Raw genomic sequence first — 27,407 nt, forward strand, 5'->3', positions numbered from 1 at the left:
TGGGCAGAATACCTAAATTCTTCTCCAAAGAAGACATATAGATGGCCAAAAGGCACATGAAAATAAGCTCAACATCGCTAATTATTAGAGAAATGCAAATCAAAACTACAATGAGGTAACACCTCACACTGGTCAGAATGGCCATCACTGAGAAGTCTACAAATAACAAACAATGGAGAGGGTGTGGAGAAAAAGGAACCCCCCTACACTGTTGGTAGGAATGTAAATTGGTGCAGCCACTAAGGAGAACAGTATGAAGGTTCCTCACAAAACTAAAAGGAGTTGCCATATGAACCAGCAATCCCACTCCTGGGCACATATCCGGACAAAATTATAATTTGAAATTATACATGCACCCCTTGTTCATAGCAGCACTATTTACAATAGCCAGGACACAGAAACAACCTAAATGTCCATCGACAGTTGAATGGATAAAGATGTGGTATTTATACACACACACACACACACACACACACACACAATGGAATACTACTCAGCCATAAAAAAGAATAAAATAATTCCATTTGCAGCAACACAGATGGACCTAGAGATTATCATACTAAGTGAAGTAAATCAGAAAGAGAAAGACAAATACTGTATGATATCACTTCTATGTGAAATTTAAAATATGACACAGATGAACCTGTCCATGAAACAGAAACAGACTCACAGATATAGAGAACAGACTTGTGGTTGCCAAAGGGGAGGGGAACCGGAGAGGGAAATATTGGGAGTTTGGGATTAGCAGATGCAAACTGTTATAGCTAGAATGGATAAACAACAAGGTCCTATTGTATAGCATAATGAACTATATTCAATATCCTGTAAAAAACTATAATGGAAAAGAATATGAAAAAGAACGTACATATGTATAATTGAATCACTTTGCTCTGCAGCAGAAATTAGCACAACATTGTAAGTTAACTATACTTCAAAACAATAAATTTTTTAAAATATATAGCCACTAAAAGTTACAAACTTTCGGTTCTAAGACTAGTAAGTTCTGGTATCCAGTGTACAGCACAGTGATTATAGTTAATAATACCGTATTATATACCTAAAGTTGCTAAGAGAGTAGATCTTAAATGTACACACCACAAAAAGAAATTGGTAATTATGTGACATGATGCGGGTGTTAGCTATGGTGGTAATCATTTTCAACATATAAATGTATCAAATAAACACGTTCACCTGAAATGTATACAATATTATATATCAATTATATCTCAGTAAAGCTGGAAAAACAACAGCAACAACAACAAACCCTTAATCTCTGGCAAAAAGCAACAAGCAAGTAACTGTGAATTGTTTGTCATACCAGCAGGAAAACTTAGGCTTTATTCTTCCTCTCCTAAGAAGGCAAAAGTAGGTAAACTTAGACCTGCCCAGCAATTAATGTTACAGTATTTTACCCTATTTGAAATGACTATCCACATAATCAATGAATTCTCTTCATTTAACTTAGTTGAGCTGCAAGTTACCAAACTCTGGAGAGACTGTTTTACATAGACATTCCCAAAACATAATTGGTTCTAAACAGGTTTTTTTTTTTTTTTTTTTTTTTGTGGCCTCTCCCATTGCGGAGCACAGGCTCCGGACGCGCAGGCTTAGCGGCCATGGCTCACGGGCCCAGCCGCTCCGCGGCATGTGGGATCTTCCCGGACCGGGGCACAAACCCGTGTCCCCTGCATTGGCAGGCGGACTCTCAACCACTGCGCCACCAGGAAGCCCTAAACAGTTTTAAAAGGCCTCCTTTTTTTTCCTTCACTCTTAAGGATCACATATGGTTAAAGTTCCTGAGAGCCCAAGTAGATCATTTACATCTCAAAAGCACAGAAATACCAATTCCTTCTAGAAAGCTAACTTCCTCTAATGGCGTATGCAAAATCCAGTTTTAGAATGTCAAAAGATTCCCATCTTGGCCAGTTTCAGGGATTTTTTTTTCCAGTTTCTAAATAAGCCAATTCAGTTGAAAGAAATAACAGTAATAAACAATAATACATATCAATATCATTCACTCACATTCGCATGCCTCACTTTCAGAGGAACAGGAATCAGCTTTCAAGTTAACCTTCACCTCACTTGGTAGCTCAGCCTCTGTGGCCTTTCTTAATACAAAAAGCAACTGCCGGCCCACAGCTGCGGCCACCGCCTTATTGTCTCTAACTTCTTTTTTCCCCACCAGAACAGCAGCTAATATCTCCGCAACAGCCTTGGGGGTGCCTGTGAGTTCTCAGTACTCTCTCAGTGGCGTCCATTCATCAAGGACAGTCACCAGAGGGCCCCACATACGAGTGGGCGGCCACCCCGGGATCACACCTGCAACTTTCGGGCACCACGTGCTAGTGGACAGCCCCTGAAACCTCCCATCCCCCATCCTTATTTCCGGACATCTCAGTGTTCACGGGGAGTTTCCTGGGTCACCTGACTGCTCTGCCAATTCTTGGGCTGCACCGCGCAGGCCTACAACGCCTTGCCCAGCCTCAGGACCAAACAATAAGCCCAGAGGCAGGGACAGAAACAGAGTGACAGAGACATCAATGATTTACCGGAGAAGCGGATCTCACATGTCTGAAGCAAGGTCCTGGAGCAACACCCCACCATGTGAGGCAGGAGAACGTGGTGCCAGTCTTTGCTCCCAGAGGCAGGGGGAGGTTACCCATCACAGGGGTAATTGACATCAGGTGGGCTCATAGGTTACCAGGGAAACAAGCAGAGGGGTACACCCCTCACCTTCCCTCTGAGAAGCACAGTGGAGAGTTCTAATTAAAGCTAGAAGTCAGTAGCTGGGGCGGGGGGCAAGTTCGTAGGAAGGTCAGTCATGTGAATAGGGTGTAGGTGAAGCAGGCACTTGGTCGAGCAGGGGATGTACAGAGAGCCAGAGAACAGCTATCTTGGGAGTTCCCTGGAGGTCCAGTGTAATGGTTACACTGTGTGGCCCCGGGTTCAATCCCTGGTCTGGGAACTGAGATCCTGCAAGCCCCCAGGCGTGGCCAAAAAACAAACAGCCATCTTGAGTGGCTTCACTATACAAGCAGCTACAACTTTTTTTTTTTTTTTTTTTTGGTGCGGCACGCGGGCCTCTCACTGTTGTGGCCTCTCCCGTTGCGGAGCACAGGCTCCGGACGCTCAGGCTCAGCGGTCATGGCTCACGGGCTCAGCCGCTCCGCGGCATGTGGGATCTTCCCGGACCAGGGCACGAATCCACGTCCCCTGCATCGGCAGGCAGACTCTCAACCACTGTGCCACCAGGGAAGCCCTGAAGTCCTTCTCTTGAAGAACTATTTGAGTGCTATAGCTCCTGGATTTGGTTAAGAATAGTTTTGTATTATAACCACTGAGGAAGCAGAACTGCCTGCTTCATAGTATAACTAAATTGATGAGATTGACTTATGACAGTGACTAACAGTATCAAAATTGAAAAGAGTAAACTTTTCCATTATGGTATAATAGATAAGAATTTTATTAATATATTTCCTTGGATTAGGTTACATCATGGACAACGAAGGCATCAACAAATCTCTTGACTGTCAATTTATTGTGCACAATCTCATAATATTTTATATGAATAACATTTACTCTGTACAAAATTATCTTTTCATTTGATAATTCTCATGAATTCCTTATATAGTAATGAGCTAGTTCAGGAGTATAAAGTATATCAAAGTAACCTAAAATATTTCTGGCATCTCTCTTTTTATAAGATAAATGTGTAAATCACTGTGATTTTCCAGGGGCTCTTTGAGAAATCCCAAATATAATTTTAATTTTGAAAGACATCTAATGCTCATTTTGGCAACTCATAAACTAAAATTGGAATGATATAGAGAAGATTAGCATGGCCCTTGCACAAGTATGACATGGAAATTTGTAAAGTGTTCCATATTTTTTCAGCAAATGGTGCCAGGAAAACTGAATATTCACATGCAAAAGAATGAAGCTGAACTCTTACCTTACACCATATACAAAAGATTAACTTAAAGTGAATCAAAGACCGAAACATAAGAGCTAATACTGGACTTCCCTGGTGGCGCAGTGGTTGAGAATCCACCTGACAGTGCAGGTGGGGACACAGGTTCAATCCCTGGTCCAGGAAGATCCCTGGATCCAGGATGCCATAGAGCAACTAAGCCCGTGCGCCACAACTACGGAAGCTCACGCACCACAAGTACTGAAGCCTGTGCGCCTAGAGCCCGTGCTCCGCAACGAAAGAAGCCACCACAATGAGAAGCCCACACACCGCAACGAACAGTAGCCCCAGCTCGCCGCAACTAGAGAAAGCCCACGTGCAGCAACGAAGACCCTACGCAGCCAAAAAAAAAATTTGGGAGAAAACATATGGGAAAAGCTTCATGAGTTTGAATTTGGCAATGATTTCTTGGATATAACACCAAAAGCACAGGCAAAAGAAGAAAAAAATGGATAAATTGGACTACATCAAAATTTAAAACATTTGTGTATTCAAATAACACTATCAAGAGAGTGAAAGGGAAACCCATGGAATGGGAGAAAATATTTGCAAATCACGTATCTAATTAGGGGGTAACATCTAGACAATTCTCCAAAGAAGATATACAAATAGCCAATAAGCAAATGAAAAAAATATTCAAATCACTAATTATTAGAGAAATGCAAATCAAAACCACAATGACATATCATTTCATAACCATTGGGATAGCTATTATCAAAAACCAGAATATAAGTGTTGACAAGCATGTGGAGAAACTATAACCCTTGGCATTGCTGGTGTGAATATAAAATGGTGTGGCCACTATGGAAATTGGTATAACAGTTCCTAGAAAAAAATTAAACATAAAATTACCATTTAATCCAGCAATTCCATTTCTGGGTCTATACCCCACAGATTTAAAAGCAGGATCTCAGACAGATACTTGTACACCCATGTTCGTAGCAGTATTATTCACAATAGCCAAAAGGTGAAAGCAATCCAAGTGTCCAATGAAGGATGAGTGAATAAACAAACTGTATTATATACATACATTGGAATATTACTGAACCTTAAAAAGGAAGAAAATTCTGACACATGACGCAACACAGTGAAACTTGAAGATATTCTAAGTGAGATAAACCAGTCACAGTAGGACAACTACTATATGATTCCATTAGCTACTTATGGCAGTCAAATTCATAGAGACAGAAAGTAGAATGATGGTTGCCAGGGGCTGGAGGGAAGGAGGAATGGGGAGATATTGTTTAATGGGTATGGAGTTTCAGTTGGGGAAGATGAAAAAGTCCTGGCAATGGATCGTGGTGATGGGTGCACAATATTGTGAAGTAACTTTTTGTACTTGATGCCATAGAACTGTACAGTTAAAAATGGTTAAGATGGTTAAAAAATGGTTAAAATATAAGATATATATTACGTATATTTTACCACAATAAAAAAACGTTTATTTTACCACAATAAAAAAAAAATGAAAAAGACATCCTAAAAATTTTATTTTGGTTTTCCCTGGTGGTGCAGTGGCTGAGAGTCCGCCTGCCAATGCAGGGGACACGGGTTTGTGCCCCGGTCTGGGAAGATCCCACATGCCGCGGAGCGGCTGGGCCCGTGAGCCATGGCCGCTGAGCCTGCGCGTCTGGAGCCTGTGCTCCACAACGGGAGAGGCCGCAGCAGTGAGAGGCCCGCGTACCGCAAAAAAAAAAAAAAAAAAAAAAAAAAAAAAAATTTCTAAAGAAGCTTACTTCAGAAGCAAATCTACATTATCAAGGTGAAATCTTGGACAATTCCGACTGGATTCATAATTCTGGTTTAAAACAAAGTTTCTTCACTTTGGCGCTGTTGACATTTTAGGCCACATAACAAGAATTTAAAAGATTAAACTCTTTGAAAAGACATCTCTCATTACATTTTCATTTAAACACACTTCATTATTTTTTTAATCCTAAAAAAACTTGTGGAAACAAAGATAATTTACTGGATCCATGGAAATGATGTAGGAAATCTTAAACATTTAAATCATGAAAAATTAAACTCATACTAAAATATTTTGCTAAACATTTTTACATGTTGATAAAATTAGTAAGACATTATGTTGATTTAAAAGCTACAGTTAAATTACTCTAATTTGTCCAAAGAATTGTCTATCTAAGAAGAATATCTTCCTGATTTTTCATATATAAATAAGTCTCTGTAATAATATCAAGAATTTTACCGAGGTATGCAGGTTTACACCAAGGTCATATAGCCCATGGGTGGCAGAGCCAGAGTCTGAACTCAGGGATTCTGGAACCATAGATTGTGCTCTTAACTAGTATGCTATTTTGTTGTATTTGAAATAAAGATATATATTTTTTAAATTCCGGAAAAAAGAAAAAAAAGAATTTAAAGACTGTGAAATTTGGCCAAAAATTCTCAGTGTTGAGTTTTTCTTTCTAGCTGGGAGCCACATCCATTACTTAAAATCACAGCTAACTTTTCTGCTGAGTTTCACTCTTGGCGAGGAAAATTATACAAAGCAGCACAAACAATCTAATATTTCCCCTTTTTTTTATTTTGGAAACTTTAAACTTTATATCTACACTAGATATTCTAGAATTTACACATCATTACAGAGCAATGTTCATGAACAAATTAACTTCTAAAATTCCAAAGAGAAGGGAAAAAGAAAGGGAAAGAAGAAACAAGAGGAAGTCAGCTTAAGATAGATATAAAATTATCAATAAAAGGCTAATTATCTAAGATCTGCAAGCAAGGGAAAGGGGTCAGATGAAAGAAACCCTATTTTTACAGATATACACACAAGAGAAAAGAGCATTACACTTTATTTAAACAATAACTAGGGCCTTTAACCATTCCATCAAAACTTATGATTAAAAAGCTGGTACTCAGTAATTGCCAAAGTAGGAAAACTTGAGGGGTGGATCTCTTAAGTTAAAAAGTAACCTCTTTCACATGTAGCTGTCCAGTTTTCCCCAAACCACGTAGAGACTGTCTTTTATCTATCATATATTCTTGCCTCCTTTGTCATAGACGAATTGACCATATGTGTGTGGGTTTATTTCTGGAATCTCTATTCCATTCCATTGATCTATGTGTCTGTTTTTGTGTCAATACCAGGCTGTTTTGATTAGTGTGGCTTTGTAGTGTATTCTGAAGTCAGGGAGATTGATACCTCTGGCTTTGTTCTTTTTCTTCAAGATTGCTTTGGTTATTTGAGGTCTTTTGTGGTTGCATTATTTGTTCTAGTATTTGTTCTAGTATTTGTGGTAGTATTATTTGTTCTAGTTCTGTGAAAAATATCATGGGTATTGATATTTCACTTACATGTGGAATCTAAAAAATAAAACAAACAAATGAATATAATAAAACAGAAACAGACTCAGAGATACTGAGAACAAACTAGTGGATACCAGTGGGGAAAGGGGTTGGGGGGAGAGGCAAGATAGAGGAAGGTAATTAAGAGGTAGAAACTACTAGGTATAAAATAAATAAGATACAAGGATGTAATAAATAAGATACAAGGATGTACATCGGGAATATAGCCAATATTTTATAACTGTAAATGGAGTATAAACTATAAAATTATCAAATCACTATGTTGTACATTTGAAACTAATATAATATTGTAAAACAATTGTAATTCAATTTTTTAAAAAAGTAACCTCTTGTTTGGACACACAAATCAGAGAATCTCCTCCCAAGGTTTTCTTCCCATTTGCATCTTGTTCAAGTCAGAAATTCCCTGAAATGGCCACAGTAATTCTAAAACCTCCTTGGTGAAATAGGCTGATGAGAGAAATATTCACACGAATGAAAGCATGAAGGCAGCACATGTGTGCCCCAGAGTGTCAAAGAAGACCTCATGAGAACTGCAACACTTGGTGAGAATCTGGCCAATCACCAAGTCTCACAGGCTTCAGACTTCCAGCTCCAAGCAAAAGAAACAAAATTAAGTGACTATCAAAGAAACAGAGGCCAGACGAAGGTACAGTTTTATTAGCTTTGGATAGGTGGTCCAAGGCAAAATTGGTCCTATAAGGATGTGGGTCTGATGAGGCATTTTGAACTTGTCAGTACTCAGGGATGGATTGAGAAACAAACTATTAAACCTATGCTAATCCTTTCCCCTCTGACTTTTCTCTTATAGCCTCACAGCAAAAAGTGACAAGAACAGAAAAAGAACCCAAACATTGTGTTATAAATAACAAGCTAGGTTTCCCTCCAAATGTGAGTTTTCAAATCTGACCAGATAGACAAAAATTCCCAGGAGGAATCCTCTCATTCCCAGGACACAAAATAAACTCAGTTTTAGTGAGCTTCACATAAATCTATTGGGCCTGAGCACCAATGCAGGACCTATTTGACCACTGCAGTGGGAGAGGTCCCTGAACATGAGGTTCAAGAAGCCTCAAGGGTCCATGTGGCTTCAGAGCTGAGGGCCTTGGGCTGTGTCAGCCAGCGGGTCTCAATCAGATCTTCTTGTGTCTTCAGGGTTGTCAGTGTCAATTCCACAAAAGAACATCAGAGAAACCTACTGATCAAGCAAAGCTAAGTTTATTAGAGTTACTGTCACAAGGGGGAGCACCCCCATGATAGTCTTCGTAGTATATCAGAAGGGAGATTTCAAGAAGTAGTATTTGTAGGGTTTAAGGAGCTGGACTTACAAGTTTTAGAGCAAGTCTTTCATGGCAGTTTATTATTGTGATAGTTTTGACACAATAATTTGGGATTGGTGGAGACAGCAAGGTGTTTTGATGAGTAAACTGCTGAAGGATTAGGAAGCTGTTTGCCCAAGCCAGCTAGCAAGTATTGTCTCAATAGGAGAACTGTTTATCCAAATGAGCAAAGTATTTACCTGGACAAAATTGGCTTGTAGAAATTCCCTGAACAAATAGTTAAATTTACTGATTTATAGTCTTATCTCCTTGGGCCAGAGTTCTCTAGAACAAACAGTTGTGTTGTGATGGCACAGGTGGTCTGAGGTCTCAGAACCTTTCTGTTCTGTGACCTCTACTATGGCTTGCCCAGTGGTATACCTGGAAAGTATCATTGCTTTCAGATGATTTCCCATAAAAATTAGTAAATATCTTTCAGAGGAATAATTTTCTTCTGTTTCCTCAGAATATACCCTTTCTTTAGAATGGTATTATCCTTTCATTGGTCTGGAAATGTTTCTTTTTCGCATTTTCTTGCAAATGGGGTACTAGCTGTTAACAGATTAGAGTTGAAAGAGGTTTTGCCAGGGTTTGGATCCCAGATTCTTTCCAGCTTCTGTGGATACACTGGTCTATCCTTCCTTAATCTGCTCCCATTCATAGACAGCAAAAATTCATCAAACTTCTAAAGCTAGTAACAATTTCTTCTGACTTTAATATTTTGCAGGTATTGCCATAAAAATCTAGGTTGAGAAAAATTAACAGTTTGATCTTATGACCCTTTTGTAAAGCAAACAAGTTGGACATTTTCATTCTAACACGACCAGTAAAATAAAAAATAAGATTACAGATGACAAAATCACTCTGGTCACTTTGTGATGTGACTGTTTCATTATTTGGATTAGAGCAAAAATGTTTTTTGTCCATTTAACGAAGTGAAGCAGCTTGAATGGGAGCCTGAAATACATATTTACTGCTTTCATTTATTAAAACAGAGAATTAAAACCTAAATTGGACTTGCTAAATATTAGAAACATTTCTGTAACCCATCCAAAAGAGCTTTTTAATTTGACAAGGCAGATTAAGAGGCAGACACCGACAGGCAATACAGATACATAAAGAACATGGTCACATTGTGTGTCCAAGTGCTGAAAGATTTTAAAAGTCAAGAGTGCAAAAGAAAACAAAGCTATGGGGATGTCTGGAAGTTAATTAGATATCTTCTAATATGTATAAAAATTAGAATCCTAGAAGATAGAAAGATGAAAAGAATGCAAGATATGGTCAAGTCCAGAGGTTTTTCAAGATAGGAAGCTGTTTAAGTATTTTAGGACACGAAGTGGAAAGCCAAATGAGATGATGAAGCAAGTGGCAACAATCTTAGTGGGGGCCACACAGTCCTTTTAGAAGACAAATGCAGGCATTTCCTGATTAATGTCAGTAAACTATTCCTGACAATCTGCAGTTATGCACAAAATTGTTAACAGAAGCCTATGTCCAATTATTTTAAACAGGAACACTTTTAATACGTTAACCGTCAACTCAATTCCTCCAACCAATTTCTTAAAATACAGAAAACAACTGCATGTGAGTAACAGACTCTAACATTAGGATGTGAAATTACTGTAATTAAATATTGTATTGTGTGCAGTAGTGCTTCCATACTTCTCTTTACCCTACGGACATCATAAGAGTCACAATAAAAAGAGTTTTTATTCACGTTATGGTATGCTTGTCAAGGCTTCTACACTGATTCTGTCATTCTGTCAGTTGTATTTGGATCACAACTCAAAGCTTTTCCCTCTCATCATCTTGATAAAAAAAAAATTGCATTGAGCTTTGGGGATATAAATATACATTTGTTCCCATATAAGCCCCAGCCTAAAATATTGTTTTGAGAGATAAATGTTTTATGAAGTTAGGAGTATTAAGATCCAAGAGGCATTCTAGTGGGAAAACCATAACTGTGGAGAGAATCAGCAGTTTATGCCTATATTAGAAAACCTGTGACTTATTTGAGGCTTAAATTCGTGGACATGAACTATGTGAAACACTTCTCCATCCCCTTTTGAAAGGTATAGTGATTATAACTAAGACTTAGTTTGAGCTCCCTCACTGTTGTCATTAAGAATCATTCTAGAATTTTGCCTTAAATAGGAAGGAAACTCTGACACACTACAACAAGGATAAACCCTGAGAGCATTAGGCTAAGTGAGATAAGTAAGGCACAAAAAGACAAACACTGTATGATGCTCTTTATATGAGGTATCTTGAGTGGCCAAATTCATGCAAAGAAAAAGTAGAAGGGTGGTTGCCAGGGTCTGTGGGGAAGGGAGAAATGGGGAGTTGTTTTTTTAATGGATATAGAGTTTCAACTTTTTCCAGGTAAAAAAGTTCTGGAGATTGGTTGCCCAACAATGTTAATATATTCAACATTACTGAAGTGTACACTTGTGGTATAAATGGTAAAGATGGTAAATTTTATGTTATGCATTTTTTACACCAGTAAAAAAGAAAAAAAGAGGGGGGGAAAAGAATCATTCTAGAAGCTCACCTTATGCAGAAGGCACTTCTAAACATTTTTGGTATGACATAAATGTCTCTTTAGTGATTAAGTATCTTTTCGCCCAGGGAGAATTAGGAGTATGTATAAAAATCTTCAGATAATAAAATCCATAGTGTCAATATTTTGCATTAAGGAATCTTGCATATTTGCCACTATATTTTCTTATTTACTTGTCTTAATACCCTTGTAATTCCATTTTCTAAAGTGTACTTGTGTAATTGATTTAGGTGTGTGGTATTAAATTCAATTCTTACTAAATTTATGTACATTCTTTAAAAATTCAAGATAACTTGAGGTATTTATAAGTTTAATTTATGAGATTAAGAAGAGTTAAGTAGCCAGGAAGACTGTATTTAAGTTAGACAATGGTTTTGCTGAAAAGAAAATTGAACATTTTAATGTAAAATGTTAAACGTAAAAGGAAATTTAATAAACTAAGATGTTTAAGGGAATTTAATAAGGTTCTGAAATCTCCCTTAAAAGCAATTGTAAAAATTTGCTACACTTTTAAAAAGAATTCAAAGACTATAAAGGTACATTAAAAGCTTAAGACAAAATCAAGTAAATAAAATATTCATTTAAAAAGAAACCTAAGTAAACCTCTAAATGGTCTTTTCTACACATAAAAGCTGTCCTTGAGGGCATCAAAAAAAAACACCTCACTTTCACACAGGCAATAATACCGAACATAAAGAATAGAATGAGAGCTGGGTTGCAGCAGCTATTGAGTAGTTGTTAACTGCCACTGACAGTGTGAGCAAGTTAGGTATTCTGTAGAACAGAAACAGAACTAAACTCAACGACTGCAGAAAACCACGGCTAAAAATGGAGATGCAGAGTATTCGTTTTCCTATTTAAATTATATCGAACCCTTCTTGATAATTTTTAACCTCAGAGCCTTTCCTCAGTTCTTTATTCGTTAATTGCCTCACCAGCAGGCAGTTTGCGAGTTCTCGGGTCATCCTGAGCCTGTGGGGCGCCAAGGCTACCAGGAGCCTTGATAATGAGCAGCTTAATTCTCTCTTCCTCTCCGGAACTGAGTAACTTATAATTCTGCTCAGGTGCAAAGGCAGTTTGTCTCCAGTTCTCAAAGATTTTTTCACAATCAAAAATAGATTTTCTTTTCTTTTTAAGTAGTCTGCAAAGCACCCTGCTCAGTAACATGTACATTTAATAATTTGGGGGGAAGGTAATAAGGATGACCTGGTGTGATACCATTTTAATGAGCCAGTTTCTCTCTAAGGAAGCTCTGGGCTTTGGTCAATCTGAGGCACATTTTTAAATGAGTCAGAATCACTCATTGATCACCCTCTGTGGGTAGATGACTGTGTTAGTATTATTGACAATCTAAAAGATAACAAAAGAAAAAGCCTTGGACTTCAAAGAGTTTCTAACAGCCTTTTTGGAATATGGAACACTTCTGGGCAGGCAAGCCCAGGGCGACATGCTGCAGCCATATGTCGCTTCAGGGCTCTGAGTCACACAGCAGGATGAGAGGAAAGGAAATGAGGACAAGTAGGCTATAAAAATGAAATTGTCTCCAAAGAAATCCTCAGACCAGTGGTCTAATGGAACATGTCAAGCAGGGACTGGAGAAACCCATCCAAAATTATACCTCTTACTAACCACAGGACTTGGTCCAACTATCAGTTCAACAAAGACTTTTTAGATTAAAAAAAAAAAACAAACACAGCTTCCCTGGTGGCGCAGTCGTTAAGAATCCACCTGCCAATGGAGGGGACACGGGTTCAAGCCCTGGTCCAGGAAGATCCCACAGGCCGCGGAGCAACTAAGCCCGTGCGCCACAACTACTGAGCCCATGTGCCACAACTACTGAAGCCCGTGCACTTAGAGCCCGTGCTCCGAAACAAGAGAAGCCACTGCCATGAGAAGCCCGCGCACCACAACGAAGAGCAGCCCCCGCTCGCCGCAACTAGAGAAAGCCCGCGTGCAGCAACGAAGACCCAACATAGCCAAAAATAAATAAATAAAATAAATTAACAACAACAACAAAAACCACTGACTTCATGGAGAGGCTGAAAATACAGACAGATAATGCCAGAACATGTATCATGTAGAGCTTGGCCCCATGCCTCTGCAGCAATCAGCCCGAACGATCAGGACACGGTCAACGACTGCTAGCTTCCTCTCATTTTGGGCCCTTGTTTGTTGCTTAGGACCAACCAGAGAAAGCCATATAAGATTCCCAAATCAGTCATGTAGGACGACCCACTTCGCATTAGCTCACTCTGGCTTCCCCATGCTGACAGCCTCCAATCAGCACACTGGAGGCCTATCCATTTTTTTTTTCTTCGCTATCAAGCGTCCTTGCTTATCTTGGAGTCTCTGCTAAAAGCAAGCGATTGGGGCTGACTGCAATTCAGAGCTGTAGCAAGCTCTGAATACATCGCCTTCTAAAATTCTAATTTGGGTAGTCCTCATTTATTTCCAAAGTTCTGCCGGAGACGCAACATAGATACTGTCTGCTCTGCCTGTGGCCCCAGACCCCAGCCTTTGACCAGACGCAGGACCCAAGGAGGGAGGCCCAGGTGTCTTGCTACTCATGGCCTGTGGAGGGCACGCTGGTGTGGTGAGTCAGCACCAGGTCTGAACTCTGCTATCTTTGCAGAGTTCCTCTGCTATTTATCCTCAGTTTATTAGGCAGGCTTTGTTACTGGTTCCCATTTGTTTGGCATCCTTGGTGGAATCAGGTCATTCCTTTTCATCTTTTTTGCAAGGTTGTGTGCTTTCTGTTTTGTGTTGTGCTGTCTACAAGTGTTGTTTGTTATAAGAGAATTGCAGGTTAAAACACAGGTCTGGGCCCAAAAAGCCTGTTCCAGCTTACCTCACAGACCCGTGGATTTGCTCTTCTTACTCAGGTGTCCATTTGGACGAATTCTGCTGAGGGTCACCAAAAACCTGATGAGTTTTTCCTTCCCTCTTGACTTTTTATCTTGAGAGCTTGGCTTTGATCCAGATAGACTGTTCACTCTGGTTTTCTGCCTGTAGGGTGAAGAGTTGAGGGGGGGGGGGTGAATGAAGATTATTGGGTCTGCATTTGGAGGTAGCCAGCCAACCTTCACGTTAGGGGCCCAAAACGTGAGGCGCACACGCATCACATTACTACTGACCATTGCCAGCTCTCATGGCATCACTGAAGCCTAAATCCTCTCCTCGGGAAAGAATCTTTCCTCTGTGTACTCTCATTACAATCCTTTTTCTTGAGCCTCTCCCTCTAAATGGCACAACTTCACCAGGGATGATCTGGGCCTTCAGTGGCACTCTGGGGAATATTTAACTTGAATGAAATTGTTCACTTGAGAGGTGCCTTAGAAAAGAAAAGGTATATGATTTCTCGGGCCTCATGGGCAGCAGTTCTCGACTGGCACGCAGAGACATCTAAATGAAATCCTGAATCAAAAATTGCTTCACTAAGAGTCTTTAGCCAAAAACAATGAGAATTTAAAGAACTCAAACAAGAGCAAACTAGTCTCATTTCCCTAGTAGGTTCTCCAGTTGCCTCCTTATATCCCTTCCCAGCCCCCAGCCCCCATCCTCTGATCTCCTTCTTCGTCTTCCCTGGTCCAGATCCTCTTCCTCCTAACAATGACTCTCCAAAGACCCTGAAATACCACTTGCTTCTAAAATCCATGCCTCCCATGAGCTAGGTACGCAGACAACTATAGAATTTAAACCTTTGAACAGAGGTGAATTAAAAGCTGTAATTAAGGATTTCCCTAAACCCAGACGAGACCAACACCTATTCATAGATGAATTTAGAATTCTTTTGAATGCATATGACCCAGGGTTACCTGGCCTCGATCAACTTGTACACATGGTGTTCAGAACTTCAGATGATAAATCTTAGATGGCAAAAGTTGATTGAACCAAATCAGAAATGAACCTACAAGATCTCTCTCCTGACAGTAAACCCAAGGGTCAGAAAGAAGCTCAAAAAGGGGACCAAGGTATCCTAAAAGCCATATCTGAAACATTTCCAATAAAAATTGTTTGGACCGTAATTGAATTATACAAACAGAAAAAAGATGAAACTATAGGAACAGTTCCTCAATCAAGATTTAAAAGAGCTAAATTTCTCCTGTGATTCAGTTCTGACACAATACATAGATGATGTCATACTTTGTTCAGAGAACAAGGAAGCCTGTAAAAAAGATGCCATTTACAGTCAGAGCAGAAAAAAAGACATCACGTTTCCAAAGATATTACAATTTTTCCAAAACACCACTCATTATTTAGGGCATGACCTAATAAAAAAGAGAAAAACACTCTCTCTTAATTAGACTGAAGACATCCAAACTTATCCTACACTCCTTATAAAATGACAATTGAGAGAGTTCCTAATTTAATTGTGTATTGCAGATATCGGGTGCCAAACCTTTTTGAGTTTGTAACACTTCTCTATGAATTGAAGATCTTGCAGTACAGTTGACTATGGAGATAACTGAACAATCCCCAATTGGTGAAGATCTGGATCTCTAGCCTTCCCTAAATAGGTCAACCTCTCACAAGTGACAGAATGACCAAAGTGTGGGGAGGAAGGGACTGAGAGACCAAACATACAAGTGGACATTGGCCAGATCATATATGCAGTCCCACTCTGAGCCACAATTTCTGCTGCCATCGGCCCAGAAGGATCAAAAATTGGCCAATGACTGCAAGCTTTCCTAATTTTTGCCCTAGCCAACTCAGGAGGAAACAGAGGAAGCTAAGTAATCTCTACCAAACTAATTGCATAGGATGCCCCATTTCTAGCCAGTCCCTTGTTTCCTCTATAAACCTTTTGCATTCCCCTGTGTGCCTTTGAGTCCCTGTCAAATGCAAGGGATGGAGACTGACTGCCTTGCTATAGCAAACTCTGAATAAATAACCTCTGTTTATTCTCACTTGGGTTGTCTTCTTTTTCTCCACATCCGCACTCAGAATTTTCCCATTTGAAAAATTTCGGTTTCCAGCTATCAAAATTCCTGAGTACCATCAATCACACCTGGAGCCAAGGTAAAGATGATGCTACTGGATCCCCAATTGCAAGGTCAACACATCTGAGTGAAAATGCCATTTTGTCTCACTCTACCAAAGACACAGTCAGTGAAATACTATCCAGCCCTGCAGGAAAGATAACATATTATCACCATCAATGTGATAGAAAAATTATCCCAAAACCAGAAATTGGCAAAAGCCAGTATTGGGTACTCGTTCCGCACAGTGCTGTGCTTGCAGCTTCAACTTCCTACTGCCTGCACTACTTTATAACTCTGAAGGGACAGGGGTTAACGTGCAGAATTTTTGGTCAGTAGAGATGTAGATAACTTCTATGCTGTATCATTTATTGTCCTGTAAGATATGAAACAGCTTAGTATATACCTCAGAAATCTAATAGTGATATTCTTTTGTTAGATTAAAATTTAGATTCCTGGCTCCTCAAATGCTCTCTGGACTAGTTTTAACATCAGTTCCCTCATTGATTGATAAGTTGAATAAAATCTCTGACATGTGTTCATTTGATATTTTCCTGAGAGACATGATTTTACTTTTTGAAAATTATACTTTAACCATTAAAAATTTGAGCTCTTAAGCATCATATACTTTTTTCCCTTAAATATTGTAATATGATAATATGCACTAATAGCTCTGCTAATATTGAATCAACCTTGCATTCCTGGGAAGGGATATGATATTGTGGTGCTAAATTCTAATTGCATATATTTCTATAGAGAATAATAGCATTTATAATTACTAACAAATAATTTTCAGCAAAAGGGACAATTATTTATACAAATATAAAAGTAAACACATATTAAATAATTTATTTTATTCCTATCATATGAGAAAACCAAACATATGTTATCACTAGTTCACAGGAAAAGTTAAAACACAAAGTTAGAAAAAAAGGAGCTCCAGAGACGGGCGCAAGCCGCGGCTAACAGCGCGGACCCCAGAGACGGGCATGAGACGTTAAGGCTGCTGCTGCCGCCACCAAGAAGCCTGTGTGCGAGCACAGGTCACTCTCCACACCTCCCTTCCAGGGAGCCTGTGCAGCCCGCCACTGCCAGGGTCCCGGGATCCAGGGACAACTTCCCCGGGAGAACGCATGATGTGCCTCAGGCTGCTCCAACGTCACGCCTGCCTCTGCCACCTTAGGCTCGCCCCGCACTCTGTATCCCTACCCGGGGCCTGAGTGAGCCGGAGACCGCTAATCAGCGGCTCCTTTAACCCTGTCCTGTCTGAGTGAAGAATAGACCCCCTCCGGTGACCTACACGCAGAGGTGGGGCCAAATCCAAAGCTGAACCCCGGGAGCTGTGAGAACAAAGAAGAGAAAGGGAAATCTCTCACAGCAGCCTCAGAAGCAGCGGATTAAATCTCCACAATCAACTTGATGTACCCAGCATCTGTGGAATACCTGAATAGACAACGAGTCATCCCAAATTGAGGAGGTGGACTTTGAGAGCAAGATTTATTATTCTTTCCCCTTTTCCTATTTTTGTGAATGTGTATGTGTATGCTTCTGTGTGAGATTTTATCAGTATAGCTTTGCTTTCACCATTTGTCCTAGGGTTCTATCCATCCGTTGTTTTTTTTTTTACTTTAAAAAAATTTTTTTCCTTAATAACTATTTTTTTATTTTAATAACTTTCTTTTCTTTTCTTTTCTTTTACCCTCTTTCTTTCTACTTTTTCTCCCTTTTATTCTGAGCCGTGTGGATGAAAGGCTCTTGGTGCTGCAGCCAGGAGTCAGTGCTGTGCCTCTGAGGTGGGAGAGCCAACTTCAGGACACTGGTCCACAAGAGGCCTCCCAGCTCCACATAATATCAAACAGCAAAAATCTCCCAGAGATCTCCATCTCAACACCAGCACCCAGCTTCACACATCGACCAGCAAGCTACAGTGCTGGACACCCTATGCCAAACAACTAGCAAGACAGGAATACAACGCCACCCATTAGCAGAGAGGCTGCCTAAAATCATAATAGGTCCACAGACACCCCAAAACACACCACCAGACATGGACCTGCCCACCAGAAAGACAAGGTCCAGCCTCATCCACCAGAACACAGGCACTAGTTCCCTCCACCAGGAAGCATACACAACCCACTGAACCAACCTTAGCCACTGGGGTCAGACACCAAGAACAGCGGGAACTACGAACATGCAGCCTGCAAAAAGGAGACCCCAAACACAGTAAGAGAGCAAAATGAGAAGACAGAAAAACACACAGCAGATGAAGGAGCAAGATAAAAACCCACCAGACCTAACAAATGAAGAGGAAATAGGCAGTCTACCTGAAAAAGAATTCAGAATAATGATAGTAAAGATGATCCAAAATCTTGGAAATAGAATAGAGAAAATGCAAGAAACATTTAACAAGGATCTAGAAGAACTGAAGATTAAACAAGCAATGATAAACAACACAATAAATGAAATTAAAAATACTCTAGAAGGGATCAGTAGCAGAATAACTGAGGTAGAAGGACGGATAAGTGACCTGGAAGATAAAATAGTGGAAATAACTACTGCAGAGCAGAATAAAGAAAAAAGAATGAAAAGAACTGAGGACAGTCTCAGAGACCTCTGGGACAACACTGAACGAACCAACATTCGAATTATATGGGTTCCAGAAGAAGAAGAGAAAAAGAAAGGGACTGAGAAAATATGTGAAGAGATTATAGTAGAAAACTACCCTAATATGGGAAAGGAAATAGTTAATTAAGTCCAGGAAGCACAGAGAGTCCCATACAAGATAAATCCAAGGAGAAACACAACAAGACACATATTAATCAAACTGTCAAAAATTAAATAAAAAGAAAACATATTAAAAGCAGCAAGGGAAAAACAACAAATACCACACAAGGGAATCCCCATAAGGTTAACAGCTGATCTCTCAGCAGAAACTCTGCAAGCCAGAAGGGACTTGCAGGACATAATTAGACTGATGAAGGAGAAAAACCTACAACCAAGATTACTCTACCCCGCAAGGATCTCATTCAGATTTGATGGAGAAATTAAAACATTTACAGACAAAAAAAGCTGAGAGTTCAGCAGCACCAAACCAGCTTAAAAATAAGTGCTAAAGGATCTTCTCTAGGCAAGAAATACAAGAGAAGGAAAAGACCTATAATAACAAACCCAAAATAATTAAGAAAATGGGAATAGAAACATACACATCAATAATTACCTTAAATGTAAATGGATTAAATGCTCCCACCAAAAGACACAGACTGGCTGAATGGATACAAAAACAAGACCCATATATATGCTGTCTACAAGAGACCCACTTCAGACCTAGAGACACATAAAGACTGAAAGTGAGGGTATGGAAAAAGATATTCCATGCAAATGGAAACCAAAAGAAAGCTGGAGTAGCAGTTCTCATATCAGACAAAATAGACTTTAAAATAAAGACTATTACAAGAGACAAGGAAGTACACTACATAATGATCAAGGGATCGATCCAAGAAGAAGATATAACAATTGTAAATACTTATGCACCCAACATAGGAGCACCTCAATACATAAGGCAAACACTAACAGCCATAAAAGGAGAAATCGACAGTAACACATTCATAGTAGGGGACTTTAACACCCCACTTTCACCAATGGACAGATCATCCAAAATGAAAATAAATAAGGAAATACAAGCTTTAAATGATACATTAAACAAGATGGACTTAATTGATATTTATAGGACATTCCATCCAAAAACAACAGAGTACACATTTTTCTCAAGTGCTCATAGAACATTCTCCAGGATAGATCATATCTTGGGTCACAAATCAAGCCTTGGTAAATTTAAGAAAACTGAAATTGTATCAAGTATGTTTTCCGACCATAACGCTATGAGACTAGATATCAATTACAGGAAAAGATCTGTAAAAAATACAAACACATGGAGGCTAAACAATACACTACTTAATAACAAAGTGATCCCTGAAGAAATCAAAGAGAAAATTAAAAAATACCTAGAAACAAATGACAATGGAGACACGACGACCCAAAACCTATGGGATACAGCAAAAGCAGTTCTATGAGGGAAGTTTATAGCAATACAGTCCTACCTTAAGAAACAGGAAACATCTCGAATAAACAACCTAAACTTGCACCTAAAGCAATTAGAGAAAGAAGAACAAAAAAACCCCAAACTTAGCAGAAGGAAAGAAATCATAAAAATCAGATAGAAATAAATGAAAAAGAAATGAAGGAAACAATATCAAAGATCAATAAACCTAAAAGCTGTTTCTTTAAGATAAACAAAATTGATAAACCATTAGCCAGACTCATCAAGAAAAAAGGGAGAAGACTCAAATCAACAGAATTAGAAATGAAAAAGGAGAAGTAAAAACTGACACTGCAGAAATACAAAAGATCATGAGAGGTTACTACAAGCAACTCTATGCCAATAAAATGGACAACCTGGAAGAAATGGACAAATTCTTAGAAATGCACTGTATGCCAAGACTGAATCAGGAAGAAATACAAAATATGAACAGATCAGTCACAAGCACTGAACTTGAAACTGTGATTAAAAATCTTCCAACAAAAAAAAGCCCAGGACCAGATGGGTTCACAGCCAAATTCTATCAAACATTTAGAGAAGAGCTAACACCTATCCTTCTCAAACTCTTCCAAAATACAGCAGAGGGAGGAACACTCCCAAACTCATTCTACGAGGCCACCATCACCCTCATATCAAAACCAGACAAGTATGTCACAAAGAAAGAAAACTACAGGCCAATATCACTGATGAACATAGATGCAAAAATCCTCAACAAAATACTAGCAAACAGAATCCAACAGCACATTAAAAGGATCATACACCATGATCAAGTGGGGTTTATTCCAGCAATGCAGGGATTCCTCAATATATGCAAATCAATCAATGTGATGCACCATATTAACAAATTGATGGAAAAAAACCACATGATCATCTCAATAGATTCAGAGAAAGCTTTCGACAAAATTCAACACCCATTTATGATAAAAACCCTGCAGAAAGTACGCATAGAGGGAACTTACCTCAACATAATAAAGGCCATATATGACAAACCCACAGCCAACATCGTCCTCAATGGTGAAAAACAGAAAGCCTTTCCACTAAGATCACGAACAAGACGGGGTTGCCCACTCTCACCACTATTATTCAACATACTTTTGGAAGTTTCAGCCACAGCACTCAGAGAAGAAAAGGAAATAAAAGGAATCCAAATCGGAAAAGAAGAAGTAAAGCTTCCACTGTTTGCAGACGACATGATACTATACACAGAGAATCCTAAAGATGCTACCAGAAAACTACTAGAGCTAATCAATGAATTTGGTAAAGTAGCAGGATACAAAATTAATGCACAGAAATCTCTGGCATTCCTATACCCTAAGGATGAAGAATCTGTAAGTGAAATCAAGAAAACACTCCCATTTACCACTGCAACCAAAAGAATAATATATCTAGGAATAAACCTACCTAAGGAGATAAAAGACCTGTATGCAGAAAATTATAAGACACTGATGAAAGAAATTAAAGATGACACAAATAGATGAAGAGATATACCACGTTCTTGGATTGGAAGAATGCACATTGTGAAAATGACTCTACTACCCAAAGCAATCTACAGATTCAATGCAATCCCTATCAAACTACCAATGGCATTTTTCACATAATTCAAACAGAAAATTTCACATTTTGTATGGAAACACAAAAGACCCCGAATAGCCAAAGCAATCTTGAGATTGAAAAATGGACCTGGAGGAATCAGGCTCCCTGACTTCAGACTATACTACAAAGCTACAGTAATCAACACAGTATGATACTGGCACAAAAACAAATATAGATCAATGGAACAGGATAGAAAGCCCAGAGATAAATCCACACACATATGGTCACCTTATCTTTTTTTTTTTTTTTTTGCGGTACACGGTCCTCTCACTGCTGTGGCCTCTCCCGTTGCGGAGCACAGGCTCCGGACGCGCAGGCTCAGCGGCCATGGCTCACGGGCCCAGCTGCTCCGCGGCATGTGGGATCTTCCCGGACCGGGGCACGAACCCGTGTCCCCTGCATCGGCAGGCGGACTCTCAACCACTGCGCCACCAGGGAAGCCCCTCACCTTATCTTTGATAAAGGAGGCAGGAATGTACAGTGGAGAAAGGACAGCCTCTTCAATAAGTGGTGCTGGGAAAACTGGACAGCTACATGTAAAAGTATGAGATTAGATCACTCCCTAACACCATACACAGAAATAATCTCAAAATGGATTAAAGACCTAAATGTAAGGGCCAGAAACTATCAAACTCTTAGAGGAAAACATAGGCAGAACACTCTATGACATAAATCACAGCAAGATCCTTTCTGACCCACCTCCTAGAGTAATGGAAATAAAAACAAAAATAAACAAATGGGACCTAAAGAAACTTCAAAGCTTTTGCACAGCAAAGGAAACTATAAACAAGACCAAAAGACAACCCTCAGAAAGGGATAAAATATTTGCAAATGAAGCAACCGACAAAGGATTAATCTCCAAAATTTACAAGCAGCTCATGCAGCTCAATAACAAAAAAACAAACAACCCAATCCAAAAATGGGCAGAAGACCTAAATAGACATTTCTCCAAAGAAGATATACAGACTGCCAACAAACACATGAAAGAATGCTCAACATCATCAATCATTAGAGAAATGCAAATCAAAACTGCATTGAGGTATCACCTCACACTGGTCAGAATGGCCATCATCAAAAAATCTAGAAACAATAAATGCTGGAGAGGGTGTGGAGAAAAGGGAACACTCTTGCACTGCTGGTGGGAATGTGAATTGGTTCAGCCACTATGGAGAACAGTATGGAGGTTCCTTAAAAAACTACAAATAGAACTACCATATGACCCAGCAATCCCACTACTGGGCATATACCCTGAGAAAACCATAATTCAAAAACCTAAGTGTCCATCATCAGATGAATGGATAAAGAAGATGTGGCACATATATACAATGGAATATTACTCAGCCATAAAAAGAAACGAAATTGAGCTATTTGTAGTGAGGTGGATGGACCTAGAGTGTGTCATACAGAGTGAAGTAAGTCAGGAAGAGAAAGACAAATACCGTATGCTGACACATATATATGGAATTTAAGGAAAAAAAAGTATCATGAAGAACCTAGGGGTAAGACAGGAATAAAGACACAGACCTACTATAGAATGGACTTGAGGATATGAGGAGGGGGAAGGGTAAGCTGTGACAAAGTGAGAGAGTGGCACGGACATATATACACTACCAAACGTAAAATAGATAGCTAGTGGGAAACAGCGGCATAGCACAGGGAGATCAGCTCAGTGCTTTGTGACCACCTAGAGGGGTGGGATAGGGAGGATGGGAGGGAGGGAGACGCAAGAGGGAAGAGATATGGGAACATATGTATATGTATAACTGATTCACTTTGTTATAAAGCAGAAACTAACACACCATTGTAAAGCAATTATATTCGAATAAATATGTAAAAAAAAAAAAAACCTGAAAGTTATATGGAGTAAAGGAATGTTGAGAGGAATTGCAAATTGGGGGCAAAAATGTTTTTTCCAGACAGGAGAGGAAATCAAAATCATTACCAGACAAGGCATTATTTACATATTTATAAGCTACCCAAACATAAACAGAAATGCAGGGTAGTTCAAAGACAATGAACAAGGCTAGAATCTGTAACCTGGAAGGGTATAATACAGATGATGCACAGTCTCCATGGAAACACACAAAATTTTTTGACATAATGATCGATAAAATTGATCTGTTAGTTAACATTTTTTCTGCAATTTTATTGCCTTTTGGTATTGTAAAGGGAAAAAAAAGTTTCTCCAACCCTCCCATTACAGAAGAATTTCAAGACACATGGACATCAGTGAAAATGGTGGACTAAAAACCTCCAGGTGCCTGGCTCTCCCAAGAAACATTAAAAAATCTGGGGAAATCTTTCAGAATTAGCCTTTTATGAAGACTGGAAGATAGAAAAAGATTTGCAGCAACCAGAGGAAAGGCCACAGAAAAGGTCAGAGAATTTTGTGACAGTTAACTTAGCCTTGCATTGCCCCTCTCCGCAGTACAATAGCAGTCTTGAAGATAGTAACCTGTGTTCCTGATGTGGAAACATGATTCCAGAGTGAGCCAAGCAGACTCTGTGCCTGGAAATGGTGTTATTTTTCTTTTGGCCTGTTCTTGGGTTCCCTGAGGACTGATGCCAGGGGCCTGCCTTTGTTTCACGTCACTTGGAACCCTCTCAAGGTGAGAAGCAGCTACATGGAGGATGTTTCTCTAAACATTGAAAGTCAGAAGAATGAGCTTCTGCCAGGTGGAGCAATAAATATATTTATCAGTTGGGACAAAGGATAGACACATAGAAAGCCAGGAATAAAAATTTGGAGAGTGAGACTCTTTGGGGAATATGGGCTCTGAATAGCTCTTGCCTGTAATGGGGAACCCAGGAAACCACATATGTACCCAGGGCAGGATGCCTGCTCAGAAAAGAACTGAGAAGACCATAACCTTTCACTTCTGGCTATTCTTTAGGTTCAGTGAAAGCCAGAAGTGAAGTCTAAGTGGCAGTTAAACAGACTGGCTAATTAATGAAGGAGTGCCTCAACATAGTGCTAGTCTTCAAAGACCTGGGGGGGATTGTCCCCTCCCCTCCCTCCCTCCCTCCTTCCTTTCTTTCTTTCCTTCTCTTCCTTCCTCCCTCCCCTCTTTTCCTTTTTTTCTTTCTCTTCCTTCCTTCCTCTCCCCTCCCTCCCTCCCTCCCTTCCTTCCCTCCCTCCCCCCTTCCTTCCTTCCTTCCTTCTCCAGGAGTTTCAGAAAATCTTTAACTAAAACTTACTAAAACAACTAAACTAATGGAACAGAGACTTCAAAGACACACGTGACAAAGAATACAGTCTTTACAAAAATACTGTAGACAAGTCACTAAAACAAACAACTACAACCCACAGCAAGCAAAAACAACAAATCCTGGAGAGGGGAATATTAATTTCCAAACTTATGACATCATTATATTCAAAATGTCTAGTTTTCAAGAACAAAAAAAAAATCATGAGGTATACAAACAAAGAAAAAAGATATGGCTCTTCCACAGAAAAAAACAAAGAAATGAACACAGACTGCCCCTGAGGAAACACAAACACTGTACTTAGGTAGATGAAGATCTTAATAAATGGGGGTACATGTGCTCAAGGAGCTAAAGAAATCCATGGACAAAGAAATAAAGGAAATCAGGAAATACTGATTTTTTTTTCTCTTTCTGACTCACTTCACTTTGTATGACATTCTGTAGGTCCATCCACCTCACTACAAATAACTCAATTTCATTTCTTTTTATGGCTGAGTAATGTTCCATTGTATACATGTGCCACATCTTCTTAATCCATTCATCTGTTGATGGACACTTAGGTTGCTTCCATGTCCTGGCTATCATAAATAGAGCTGCAATGAACGTTGTGGTACATGACTCTTTTGGAATTATGGTTTTCTCCGGGTATATGCCCAGTAGTGGAATTCCTGGGTCATATGGTAGTTCTATTTTTAGCTTTTTAAGGAACCTGCATACTGTTCTCAATAGTGGCTGCAACAATTTACATTCCCACCAACAGAGCAAGAGGGGAATACTTTTCTCCACACACTCTCCAGTATTTACTATTTGTAGATTTTTTGATGATGGCCATTCTGACTGGTGTGAGGTGATACACCATTGTAATTTTTTAAAAAATCTTTATTGCAGTATAATTGCTTTACAATGGTGTGTTAGCTTCTGCTTTATAACAAAGTAAATCAGCTATACATATACATATATCCCCATATCTCATCCCTCTTGTGTCTCCCTCCTTCCCTCCCTATCCGACCCCTCTAGGTGGACGTAAAGCACCGAGCTGACCTCCCTGTGCTATGCGGCTGCTTCCAACTAGCTATGTATTTTACATTTGGTAGTATATATAAGTCCATGCCACTCCTTCACCTCATCCCAGCTTACCCTGCACCTCCCCGTGTCCTCAAGTCCATTCTCTATGTCTGCATCTTTATTCATGTCCTGCCCCTAGGTTCTTCATCATCATTTTTTCTTGAGATGGAGATCTCTGGGAGAGTTTTCGTCATTTGATATAATGTGGAGCCGGGAGGTCTCTGGTGGACCAGTGTCCTGAACTTGGCTCTCCCACCTCAGAGGAACAGGCCTGACACCCAGCCAGAGCACCAAAACCCTTTTGGGAAGTCTGAGGTCTTCTGCCAGTGTTGAGTAGGTGTTCTGTAGGAGTTGTTCCACATGTAGATGTATTTCTGATGTATTTGTGGGGAGGAAGGTGATCTCCACGTCTTACTCTTCTGCCAACTTGAAGGTCTCCAGTACTTAATTTTCTAAAGTTCTTTTCACGAAATCTTATTTTTCTTGTTAAATTCATTCCTACATATCATGTAATTTTTTCATTATTATGGATGCAGGAATTTTTCCATTTTGATTTCTATCTGGTGATTTCTAATATAAAAATTATTAATTTTTATACATTTATTATTAGCTCTTTATTAAATTTTGAACTAGCTGTCATAATTTTCAAAGTTGAGCCTCTTGGATTTTCTTGGTATAGATTCATAATAACTATAAATAATAATTTTCTTTTTTCCATAATTGTACTTATTTCTTATACTTTTTATATTAGCTAGATTCTTCAGAAAAAAATGAATAATAGTGGTGATAGGCAATATTCCTGTCTTTTTTTCTGGTTTTAATGTCAACGCCTTTAGTAATTTTCTTTTTTGTATTATTTTTGTTGTTGATGGTAGTTTCTAACAAAAGCTTTTTCTGCCTTTAAGGAATTTCTGTTCCTTTTGGCTTAGAGTTTTAATCAGGAAAGGCTAATGAATTTTACCAAGCTTTAAAAAATTATCGATTGATATCACATATTTTTGCTTTTTGTAATTGTAAATATTACCTTGACAGATCACCTAATTATAATTGCCTTTCTAGTGTAAATCCTATTGCTCTTTGAGTAAATTCCAGACTTCTTCCCATGCCCTGTAGGATCTGGTTCTTACCTATTTCCAAACCAATTTCACTCTTGGCCCTTGCTTTCTACTATACCACCACACTAACCTACCTTTTATTCCCAAAGATCACTAAGCCTTTCTTGCATATTGTTATCTTTGCCAGGAGTGCTTTCTCCCTAGTTCTTTACAAGTCAACCAGTCTCACCCTA

At 39.2% G+C, this 27,407-nt stretch overlaps 1 non-coding gene across 1 annotated transcript; it reads left to right on the forward strand.

The window, feature by feature from the left end:
* Nucleotides 1-3,783: 3,783 nt before the first annotated feature.
* On the forward strand, nt 3,784-3,890 carry LOC113618633 (U6 spliceosomal RNA). Its single transcript, XR_003432067.1, has one exon. It is a non-coding gene; the product is annotated as a U6 spliceosomal RNA (small nuclear RNA).
* Nucleotides 3,891-27,407: the final 23,517 nt, after the last annotated feature.

This window comes from Aethalodelphis obliquidens, unplaced genomic scaffold (assembly GCF_003676395.1).
Source record: "Aethalodelphis obliquidens isolate GAN/ISIS:26980383/991018 unplaced genomic scaffold, ASM367639v1 scaffold5, whole genome shotgun sequence".
Taxonomy (NCBI): Eukaryota; Metazoa; Chordata; class Mammalia; order Artiodactyla; family Delphinidae; genus Aethalodelphis; species Aethalodelphis obliquidens.